The 10,944-nt window shown below is 46.8% G+C and overlaps 1 pseudogene across 1 annotated transcript; it reads left to right on the top strand.

The window, feature by feature from the left end:
• Positions 1 to 7,748: 7,748 nt before the first annotated feature.
• On the top strand, positions 7,749 to 10,927 carry LOC118944425 (gap junction delta-2 protein pseudogene; annotated as a pseudogene). Its single transcript, XR_016492330.1, has one exon. The product of XR_016492330.1 is annotated as a gap junction delta-2 protein pseudogene (transcript).
• The last annotated feature ends 17 nt before the right edge of the window (positions 10,928 to 10,944 follow it).

The raw sequence follows: 10,944 nt of genomic DNA, 5'->3' as shown, positions 1-10,944 counted from the left end.
AGACCAGACACACAGAAATCCTATTCACATCACAGCCAGTTACACCGGGAGCCACTCCTACTCACCATAATATCCCCATAATCCTGTTACAGACAGCCTCAACCAAGGCCCTTTCACTCATTGAGCCCGCGTCTCGGTCCATATGGTAATGCTCCTAGAATAAACCTTCCATGGAGGAGCGAAGGTGGTGGCTGAGGCAAGGGTTTTGGTGTACTCTTTTATTTTGGTTGATATTATTCATTTGACAGGGAAGTACACGTGAATTCTTTGGATGAGGGAAGAGAACTTTTGTTATACTTCATTTTTGTATTCTACGTTGACAGAGACAGTGTACTGTATAATGATGCAGTAGTTTTGTTATACTTCAGTGGTGTGTGTGTGTGTGTGAGTGTTTTTGTTTCTGCACTTTAGAGAGCACACTTGCTGTGACCATCTATTCGGCCAGAGGAAATTGGAAGTAGGATGGAGATCTTTTAACCACATTCCTCATAGCAGATCAACTAAGCCTTGACTATAGAATTCAATAGGTCTGACACTCTGTCATGACTGTCAATGGAGGCAGCAGACTGTAAAGTGTTTAATACGTCTCCCACAGAGCCCACAGCTCAGACCCTCCAGTTGTCTGTGTCTGAGAGCCTACTCAATGAGGCGACGAGGGCAGGATGGAAGAAGTACTTAGGTAGGCAACAGAATGACATCAGAGGGGTGCATCACAAAGCAGGATCCTATAAGTAAGCCAGCTGACTTCGATAAACGTTGATATGTCCTTGGGGATTTTCTATTTTATTAGGAAGGAAGCAAATTAATTTGGGTGGGAGATATATCCAGTAAATCATACCATTATAGTTTCTAGTCTTTTTCTGTGAACTGGGATTATAGGACGTTTTTTTGTTGTTGAATATTTAGGGAAGATAACTGGTTCTTTGATCCTGCCTTGTGACGTCACTTTCTGCCTCTATCACCAAACTGAGTTTGACTTGATAAATAGATAAATAGTCAGGGTTGTTTTTCCCTCAGGTTTTGTGCAAGCAGTGATTCAGAGTTTAAAAGCCAGTGTTGATTTAACCTGTTATTGTACATGTTATGGGAAGGAGTTGGTGTCGAAACAATTGTGTCAAGAACATTTTGACATCATTCACAATAGGGGGAGAGAAACTGTTGCAATATTTTTAATGAAAAGTGTCAGGGAGGAAGATTTTGTAGCCTATAAACTGAGAGAACGTGAGAAAGCATTTGCCACTGTCTGCAAGATTAGAGATTAGTAGCGAGCAGGCAAGGCCAGTAAAAGAGGCCTTTCCATTCATATCTATATGGCTTCTATTCTCATTATACGTTCACACTAAGCTCAGATGAAAGTATTGCTGGAGCACTCTGAAGAGGACTTGTTGGAGTGGAGAGAGACTTACTCTTGGACTGGCAAAGCTGGTCTCTGTGAGTTTCTCTCTCTCTCTCTCTCTCTCTCTCTCTCTCTCTCTCTCTCTCTCTCTGTCTCACATGCTCTCCTCCTCTCTCCTCCACCCCCCCCCCCTCTCCTAATCCTGTCTGCCATTCATTCACTGGCTGCCTCTTGACAAAGCCCAGAGGTACAGAGTTCCGGACATCCTTGGGCATTCTGTCATGAACAACCGGAGAGGATGGATAATTCCTCTGACACTCCTGCAGCAGTAGCACACATAACCCCAGACGCAACAGATTACCTCCCAGAATAGAAACACCACAAATGATTCCCAACGTCACATCGCCTTGGAAAAAGGACTTCCTATTTTTAGAAGGGGGGTCTGTCAAGACGGGGCTAGGGTGAAGTTGGGGGCAGGGGTTTAGGATGAGATGGAGTTGTGTCTCGTCCCCACTCTCTCTTTCAATTCAATTTCAATTTAAGGGCTTTATTGGCATGGTAAACATATGTTTACATTGCCAAAGCAAGTGAAATAGATCATAAACAAAAGTGAAATAAACAATACAAATGAACAGTAAACATTACACTCACAAAAGTTCAAAAAGAATAAAGACATTTCAAATGTCATATTATGTGCAAATAGTTAAAGTACAAAAGGGAAAATTAATAAACATAAATATGGGTTTGTTCTTCACTGGTTGACCTTTTCTTGTGGCAACAGGTCACAAATATTGCTGCTGTGATGGCACACTGGTATTTCACCCAAATTATATGGGAGTTTGTCAAAATTGGGCTTGTTTTCAAATTCTTTGTGGGTTTCTGTAATTTGAGGGAAATATGTGTCTCTAATATGGTCATACATTGGGCAGGAGGTTAGGAAGTGCAATTCAGTTTCCACCTCATTTTGTGGGCAGTGAGCACATAGCCTGTCTTCCCTTGAGAGTCAGGTCTGCCTATGGCGGCCTTTCTCAATAGCAAGGCTATGCTCACTTAGTCTGTACATAGTCAAAGTGTGAGATCTCCCCAAGAAGATGTGGGTGTGGAGTCAGGCGCAGGAGAAACCAGTTCCAAAGAAAAGGGTGTTTTATGTAACTAGCTCAAAAAACAACAGGACACCGGACTACAGTAATAGCCACGAAAACCCCACTCAGACACAGTTCAGGGAAAAAACACCTGTAAAACATGAGCTAATAAAACGAAACCCAAATTCACTGACAGTTCAAACGAAAACAATTCCGCATGGCACACTGTGGTATTTCACCCAGTAGATATGGGAGTTTATCAAAATTGGGCTTGTTTTCAAATTCTTTGTGTATCTGTGTAATCTGAGGGAAATATGTGTCTCTAATATGGTCATACATTGGGCAGGAGGCTAGGAAGTACAACTCGGTTTCCACCTGTGGGCAGTGTGCACATAGCCTGTTTTCCCTTGAGAGTCAGGTCTGCCTATGGCGGCCTTTCTCAATAGCAAGGCTATGTTCACTCAGTCTCTACATAGTCAAAGCTTTCCTTAAGTTTGGGTCAGTCACAGTGTATTATGCCACTGTGTACTCTCTGTTTAGGGACAAATAGCATTCTAGTTTGCTCTGTTTTTTTGTTAGTTCTTTCCAATGTGTCAAGTAATTATCTGTTTATTTCTCATGATTTAGTTGGGTCTAATTGTATTGCTGATCTGGGGCTCTGTGGGATTATGTTTGTGTTTGTGAACAGAGCCCCAGGACCAGCTTGCTTAGGGGACTCTTCTCCATGTTCATCTCCCTGTAGGTGATGGCTTTGTTATGGAAGTTTTGGGAATCGCTTCCTTTTAGGTGGTTTTAGAATTGAACGTCTCTTTTCTGGATTTTTATAATTAGCAGGTATCAGCCTAATTCTGCTCTGCATACATCATTTGGTGTTTTACGTTGTACACTGAGGATATTTTAGCAATTTGGTGTTTGTCCCATTTTGTGAATTCTTGATTGGTGATTGGACCCCAGACCTCACAACCATAAAGGGCAATGGGTTTTATATCTGATTCAAGTATTTTTTGCCAGATCCTTATTGGTATGTCGAATTCTATGTTCCTTTTGATGGCATAGAAGGCCCTTCTTGCCTTCTCTCTCTCCGACTACCTCTGTCTGTCTGTTTTTCTGTCTCTCTCTCTCTCTCTGCCTGGCCCCTGGGTTCACTTCCTTTGTCTAGGGATGGAGCCCCTGTAATCCCCCAAGCGGACGACTTGAGGGGCTACTCCACAGTCACTCCACAGAGTACACACAGAGGGTTAAATCCAATGGATCCCTCCTCTCGTGAATAAGCAGTACCAAACATGAGAGACATTGACACATTAGAAATGAAAATGGTTTAAATGTTGTTTTTTAAATGTTTTTTTAATATTTGTCATTTTGCACACAAGCAGGAGTGTGTTCTGTTGATTGTGTGCGACCCACTCTATTCAGGTCATTTTTATTCTGTTAGACTGAAATTGTGTGACAGAGTGCTGGCACCAGGACAGACAGACCCATTGATCGATCGACAGGCAGACAGGCAGACTAACAGACAGAGAGAGCTGAGACCCAGACAGGCAGACTAACAGATAGAGAGAGCTGAGACCCAGACAGACAGACTAACAGACAGAGAGAGCTGAGACCCAGACAGGCAGACTAACAGATAGAGAGAGCTGAGACCCAGACAGACAGACTAACAGACAGAGAGAGCTGAGACCCAGACAGGCAGACTAACAGACAGAGAGAGCTGAGACCCAGACAGACAGACTAACAGACAGAGAGAGCTGAGACCCAGACAGACAGACTAACAGACTGAGAGAGCTGAGACCCAGACAGACAGACTAACAAACAGCGAGAGCTGAGACCCAGACAGACAGACTAACAGACAGAGAGAGCTGAGACCCAGACAGGCAGACTAACAGACAGAGAGAGCTGAGACCCAGACAGACAGACTAACAGACAGAGAGAGCTGAGACCCAGACAGGCAGACTAACAGATAGAGAGAGCTGAGACCCAGACAGACAGACTAACAGACAGAGAGAGCTGAGACCCAGACAGACAGACTAACAGACAGAGAGAGCTGAGACCCAGACAGACAGACTAACAGACAGAGAGAGCTGAGACCCAGACAGGCAGACTAACAGACAGAGAGAGCTGAGACCCAGACAGACAGACTAACAGACAGAGAGAGCTGAGACCCAGACAGGCAGACTAACAGATAGAGAGAGCTGAGACCCAGACAGACAGACTAACAGACAGAGAGAGCTGAGACCCAGACAGGCAGACTAACAGACAGAGAGAGCTGAGACCCAGACAGACAGATTAAAAGACAGAGAGAGCTGAGACCCAGACAGACAGACTAACAAACAGCGAGAGCTGAGACCAAGACAGACAGACTAACAGACAGAGAGAGCTGAGACCCAGACAGACAGACTAACAGACAGAGAGAGCTGAGACCCAGACAGGCAGACTAACAGACAGAGAGAGCTGAGACCCAGACAGACAGACTAACAGACAGAGAGAGCTGAGACCCAGACAGACAGACTAACAGACTGAGAGAGCTGAGACCCAGACAGAGAGACTAACAAACAGCGAGAGCTGAGACCAAGACAGACAGACTAACAGACTGAGAGAGCTGAGACCCAGACAGACAGACTAACAAACAGCGAGAGCTGAGACCAAGACAGACAGACTAACAGACAGAGAGAGCTGAGACCCAGACAGACAGACTAACAGACAGCGAGAGCTGAGACCAAGACAGACAGACTAACAGACAGAGAGAGCTGAGACCCAGACAGACAGACTAACAGACTGAGAGAGCTGAGACCCAGACAGACAGACTAACAAACAGCGAGAGCTGAGACCAAGACAGACAGACTAACAGACTGAGAGAGCTGAGACCCAGACAGACAGACTAACAAACAGCGAGAGCTGAGACCCAGACAGACAGACTAACAGACAGAGAGAGCTGAGACCCAGACAGACAGACTAACAAACAGCGAGAGCTGAGACCAAGACAGACAGACTAACAGACAGAGAGAGCTGAGACCCAGACAGACAGACTAACAGACAGAGAGAGCTGAGACCCAGACAGGCAGACTAACAGACAGAGAGAGCTGAGACCCAGACAGACAGACTAACAGACAGAGAGAGCTGAGACCCAGACAGACAGACAGACAGACAGACAGACAGACAGACAGACAGACAGACAGACAGACAGACAGACAGACAGACAGACAGACAGACAGAGAGAGCTGAGACCCAGACAGACAGACTAACAGACAGAGAGAGCTGAGACCCAGACAGACAGACTAACAAACAGCGAGAGCTGAGACCAAGACAGACAGACTAACAGACAGAGAGAGCTGAGACCCAGACAGACAGACTAACAGACTGAGAGAGCTGAGACCCAGACAGACAGACTAACAAACAGCGAGAGCTGAGACCAAGACAGACAGACTAACAGACTGAGAGAGCTGAGACCCAGACAGACAGACTAACAAACAGCGAGAGCTGAAACCAAGACAGACAGACTAACAGACAGAGAGAGCTGAGACCCAGACAGACAGACTAACAGACAGAGAGAGCTGAGACCCAGACAGGCAGACTAACAGACAGAGAGAGCTGAGACCCAGACAGACAGACTAACAGACAGAGAGAGCTGAGACCCAGACAGACAGACTAACAGACAGAGAGAGCTGAGACCCAGACAGACAGACTAACAAACAGCGAGAGCTGAGACCAAGACAGACAGACTAACAGACAGAGAGAGCTGAGACCCAGACAGACAGACTAACAGACAGAGAGAGCTGAGACCCAGACAGGCAGACTAACAGACAGAGAGAGCTGAGACCCAGACAGACAGACAGACAGACAGACAGACAGACAGACAGACAGACAGACAGACAGACAGACAGACAGACAGACAGACAGACAGACAGACAGACAGACAAGACAAGACAAGACAAGACAAGACAAGACAGACAGACAGACAGACAGACAGACAGACAGACAGACAGACAGACAGACAGACAGACAGACAGACAGACAGACAGACAGACAGACAGACAGACAGACAGACAGACAGACAGACAGACAGACAGACAGACAGACAGACAGACAGACAGACAGACAGACAGACAGACATGGCTAGACAGGGCTGTTTGAAGTAAACCAACGGTTCAGGGACTGTTTTATCTGTGGGGTCTCTGTCATTTGATGGTGGCAGACGTTTCAAGGGTCTTTTTTAAAGCACTGATAACAGGATTGGCTAGTGATCAGAGAGGAGCAGCCACAACAACAAGACAGAAGATAAAATATAATTCACTTTGGAATCCTAAAGCAACATTCATTTCCCATTGGAAGTGTGTTTCTGTACAAGCTTCCATCTTGTAAGCTAAGGGTTAAAATAGTTACATTTGCTAAGAGACAGAAAAACATTTTATAGTCATTCATAATCTATTTAAATAAAGTTGATATCTCAAACATGAATACACAAATATAATAAACAATTTGCGTATTCAACTAAATAAACCAACAGTACTCAAGGCTCCAAGAAATCGAGTTAGCACCTTCTTCAAGTCAAAAGTGTAAAAATACTTTTAAACTTTTCAATCTTTGATAACGAAAAATACCTCTGTTTGGATTCTGTATCAGGGTAACATTTATACATTGATGTTCATTCATGGACAAGCTCATTGCTCATTGCCATGTCTTCAGGCCGCAGAGTAATCTATAAAGAATGTACATCAGCCAGCATTATCAGTCAGCTCTCTAAAGTAGTAGGGAGAGTCTCTTAGAAGAGGGTTTAAAACGGAACCCTGAAGACAAGAGAGAGAGGGAGAGGGCATGCCATGGGAGTGGTGTCAAATGGCCGTTTGTCCTGCTGGCTAGTGTGTGTGTGTGTGTGTGTGTGTGTGTGTGTGTGTGTGTGTGTGTGCGTGTGTGTGTGTGTGTGTGTGTGTGTGTGTGTGAGTGTGTGTGTGTGTGTGTGTGTGTGTGTGTGTGTGTGTGTGTGTGTGTGTGTGTGTGTGTGTGTGTGTGTGTGTGTGTGTGTGTGTGTGTGTGTGTGTGTGTGTGTGTGTGTGTGTGTGAAAATACATGTGTGCCTTTGTGTCCGTCTATGAATGTGTGTGTGAGACTGTTTTTGTGTGTGTGTCCATTCATTTGTGTATGTGTGTGTGTGTTTAGAATCATTCCTTATCTTTGAAGAAGTGCCAGGATGGGATGGCTCACTTGCCGAGATGACTCCACTTCTCTGGTTCAGAGACAGGAGACAGGAGAGTGGCTGCCTGTCTATTTACAGAGGAGCCGGGACTCCAGTGCATCTACAACCAGTGGATATCCTAAGAGTCTTGTACTACAGGACGGCTGGCGTGAGGGGAGGGCTCTACTGCAGGGCATCCAGTGCTAGAGGAGATCAGTGTATTGCTGTATATTTTAGGGCAGGGGGATAAAGTCTGTATGCTAGTACAATCAAGGTTAGAATGGGTCCAAGACTGGAGTGGGACCAGGGCTCAGAGTGACGGTCCTCAGGTATTTCCTCCTAAGACAGCCAGGGTTGGAGTGGACCCAGAGGAGTGTTGGAGCTGTGTATTTCAGAACAGACAGGGGGAAACCATCCAGGGCTTTATTACATCTACAACACAGGAGGGTGGATGAAGGGAGGTGTTGCCCTTCTTTGACCACTGTGTGTTCCAGGCAAGCTATCCAGGGCTACAGTGGATCTACAGCACCTGTTTCCTGTACATCCAGGACTGGCGGAGAGGAGAACTGGATCTGCCTACACTATAATTGATTGGATTTACATAACGCTTTTCAGTGTGCAAAGCGCTTTACATGCCGCTGTAGGCTACACCAGGCAGCTCTCCTTCTTCCCCGAGACGCCAGCGGTCAGCGTGCTGTATGTCAGTACATCCAGAAGAAGAGTGGATCCAGTGCTATATCTGATCTAAAACCAAGGAAGAGCATAGAGGTGTGGATGAGACCGCTGTGTTCCTAGACCGCTGTGTTCCTAGACCGCTGTGTTCCTAGACCTCTGTGCTTCTAGACCGCTGTGTTCCTAGACCGCTGTGTTCCTAGACCTCTGTGCTCCTAGACCGCTGTGTTCCTAGACCGCTGTGTTCCTAGACCGCTGTGTTCCTAGACCTCTATGCTCCTAGACCGCTGTGTTCCTAGACCGCTGTGTTCCTAGACCGCTGTGTTCCTAGACCGCTGTGTTCCTAGACCTCTGTGCTCCTAGACCGCTGGTTCCTAGACCTCTGTGTTCCTAGACCGCTGTGTTCCTAGACCTCTGTGCTCCTAGACCGCTGTGTTCCTAGACCGCTGTGTTCCTAGACCGCTGTGTTCCTAGACCGCTGTGTTCCTAGACCTCTGTGCTCCTAGACCGCTGTGTTCCTAGACCGCTGTGTTCCTAGACCGCTAGGGTTCCACTGTTCCACTGTATTAGAATCCTCTTGACTTTCTGAGAGGAAGGCGGCCATTATGACGGAGTGGACACTCCTCAAACGTCTCCTGGACGCCGTCCACCAGCACTCCACCATGATTGGACGCCTCTGGCTAACCGTCATGGTGATCTTTCGCCTCCTCATCATTGCCGTGGCGACTGAGGACGTGTATGCCGATGAGCAGGAGATGTTTATGTGCAACACCCTGCAGCCGGGCTGCGCCACAGTCTGCTATGATGCCTTCGCGCCCATCTCACAGCCGCGCTTCTGGGTCTTCCACATCATCAGCGTCTCGACTCCGTCTCTCTGTTTTATCATATATACATGGCATAATCTGTCGAAGCTGCCGCAGGGACACAGCGGGCAGGGCCAGGGGGTTAACCCAAGGGACTTGCCTCGAGACGGGGGGAAGGATGGAGGTCGAGAGGCATTCAACCGGAGCTGTGACTCGGATAGCTGCTCCATCCGTTCACACCGGCACTTAGGTCACAGCTTGGCCAATGTCTTGGAGGGAATCACTGCCCAGAGTCAGAGCCTCCTAAAGGGAGCTGCCACCACTACAGCCACCACCGCCACGTCTCTAACCCAGGCCAGGGCTCGCGTCTACAGAAATAGCCACTACAATGCACCGGGGGGTCCTGGAGGTGGAGGAGGAACTGGAGGCGTCCTCTCCAAGTACTATGTGTTCCATGTGTGTTTCCGGGCGCTGCTGGAGGTGGGCTTTGTCATGGCCCAGTGGTTCCTCTTCGGCTTCCGAGTGCCCGTCCACTTTTTGTGCAAGGCCCCACCCTGCACGCAGCCCGTGGACTGCTACGTGTCACGGCCCACAGAGAAAACCATCTTCCTCCTCTTCATGTTCTGCGTGGGGCTCTTCTGCATCCTCCTCAACCTTCTGGAGCTTCATCATCTAGCATGGAAGAAGATCAGACACTCAGTGAGGCTCAGGGAGGGAGGATCATGGGGGAATTATGGGGTAGAGAAAGGGGGGCAGGAAACCTTTGAGACTTTCTCTCCCGACAGCCCCTCGCTGATGTCGTCTCTGGGCCTTAGGGGTGTCGCCAGTACGACGTTGCTACCGAACTTGGATCTGGTAGTCGACCACCGGCCTGACTGGACCTGTGCTGGGAACTGTTCCCCATTTAATAAGGAGCCTGATGCTGGTATAGAGACAGAGCTGCAGCTTCCCAACAACCAGGATCTCCAGAGAGGAGAGACACAGCTTCTGAAGAGCAAAGGGAAGGGCTGGAAATCCAAGCTGCGCAGTACGGAGGTCTGGATATGAAGGAAAGAATTGAAACGCTGTATAGTTCTCTGGCATTATTCCATGACATCTACTAGGGAATGACTTATGTTACAGTACACTGTATTTGCAAGTCCATACAGATGTACTGTGGTACTCATCACTGGTAATGTTGTTTCCCAAGAAAATAGAGAAAATACACCAGAGTACCTGAGTGTCTGAGGTGTGGATATGAGCGAACATTTGACCAAGCTTCCCTCAGCACTATGCTGTTTACAACTGTGGTTCTCAAGCATTTATGACGCACAAAAACCTTTAGGAATAGAGACACATTTTGACTGACTCAACATTTTTGACTAAAGCTAGAATAAAACAAGTTGTTCCAGCCACAACCCAAAAGATTTCAGCCCTCACCTGACATTTGGGAATCCCTGGTCTATAGACATGATATACTTGGTGAGTCTTAAAACCTGAAATCCACTAAAAGGATGAAAATGTACATTTTCCACCTTGTACTGTACCAAGGTCAGTTATATGCGTGTCAATTGTCCTATATGTGGAAAATGTTACTTCGTAGCAGGGCTCTGAGCCCTCAATTATGAGGGCTATTTATTCTATTGTATATTTCAATTGAAGCTATGGAAGGGCTGAAGTCAATTCCATTTCCACTCAAGTCTATTCAGGAAAGGAATTCATTGTCCATCACTTTCAATGCTTATGAGGATTTTTAAATGTTTTTCATTCACTGGGTTGGTCGTTGGAATGGAACTGAGCCCAACCTGCTAAGGGGAGTGTGTAGAGACTCATACATACTGGACCTGTGCTGTGTATGGTAGGAACAAATAAATACTGAAAAGGCAAACGTGTTAAAAGTTATTC

Source organism: Oncorhynchus mykiss, chromosome 26 (assembly GCF_057628025.1).
Source record: "Oncorhynchus mykiss isolate SJ-2025 chromosome 26, ASM5762802v1, whole genome shotgun sequence".
NCBI lineage: Eukaryota > Metazoa > Chordata > Actinopteri > Salmoniformes > Salmonidae > Oncorhynchus > Oncorhynchus mykiss.
Note: the sequence above shows the minus strand (reverse complement) of the source record. Positions and strands in the feature narration are given on the sequence as shown.